The sequence below is a fragment of the Etheostoma spectabile genome, chromosome 2 (genome assembly GCF_008692095.1).
Source record: "Etheostoma spectabile isolate EspeVRDwgs_2016 chromosome 2, UIUC_Espe_1.0, whole genome shotgun sequence".
Lineage (NCBI taxonomy): Eukaryota > Metazoa > Chordata > Actinopteri > Perciformes > Percidae > Etheostoma > Etheostoma spectabile.
In genome coordinates, this window is record NC_045734.1 from 10,600,043 (window position 1) to 10,600,926 (window position 884).

Below are 884 nucleotides of genomic sequence, written 5' to 3' on the forward strand. Positions count from 1 at the left end.
AGAGAGAGAGAGAGAGAGATGAGCTAACAGTCAAAGCCAGGGCCAGTTCCCCTGAGATGTCAGTGGGCAGCCCAGTGTCTGGTTATCACGCTGTTTGAAATGACAATGGCTTGACTTGTATTTTCCTCCTGAGACCCAACTCAGATCTATAAGCAAGAAGGAGGGGAGGGAAGGAGGGAAGGGAGGGAGGGAGGGGTGGGTTCGACAAGCAGAGAAAAGAAAAGGCTGGTCAGAAAAAGAAACGATACAAGAGACGAGAGGGAGGTAGGAAACAACAGTATGAGTAAAAAGGCTGACAAAAAGGAAAGTGAGGAGGGAAAAGGAGTACGAGATTGACTCCTTCTGCCTCTGTATCACTGCTGTAGTGTTAGCCTTTGACGTCTACAGAGAGAGACAGAGAGGAAGGAAGAGAAAGAAGGCAGCAGCAGCAGCTCAAGTGAAATGTTTTTCATGTGGAAGCTCCATCAGGATTTGACAACAAAAAGGGCTCCCTGTCACCTGCAGCAACACGGCGGGGCTCATCCCCAGTCACTCCGGAGCGCAGCGCAAAGAGGCAGACAGAGAAAACACAGCCTACAAAGAGCTCTCCTCGAGTTAGATCAGGGTGACAGAGACTTAAGAGACCAAGCTTTAGTCACACATCTCGCGCCTCAGATCAGGGTGTTTTGCTAACAAGCTCTGCAGCAAGTTCCCTCTCTTGCACACTGAAGCTTATGAATAAAGGCCACTTTTTCATGATGAAGAGTTCTGTGTAGAGTTGTGAGGGAAGCTGTTCACAAAGTCTCTTTTTTCGGAAATCTCAAAGAAGTGGAATCCTAATTGAATTAGCTGGCTTATTAGTGTTTGACATTGTAAGCTTGGCTATAAGTAAGGAAGTGGGGACT

General features: G+C 47.5%; 1 protein-coding gene across 1 annotated transcript in view; it reads left to right on the plus strand.

Annotated features, from left to right (window-relative positions):
• The window catches only part of bnc2 (basonuclin zinc finger protein 2), a gene marked incomplete in the record, with an annotated part of 164,597 nt that overhangs the window by 99,480 nt on the left and 64,233 nt on the right, over nucleotides 1-884 (plus strand).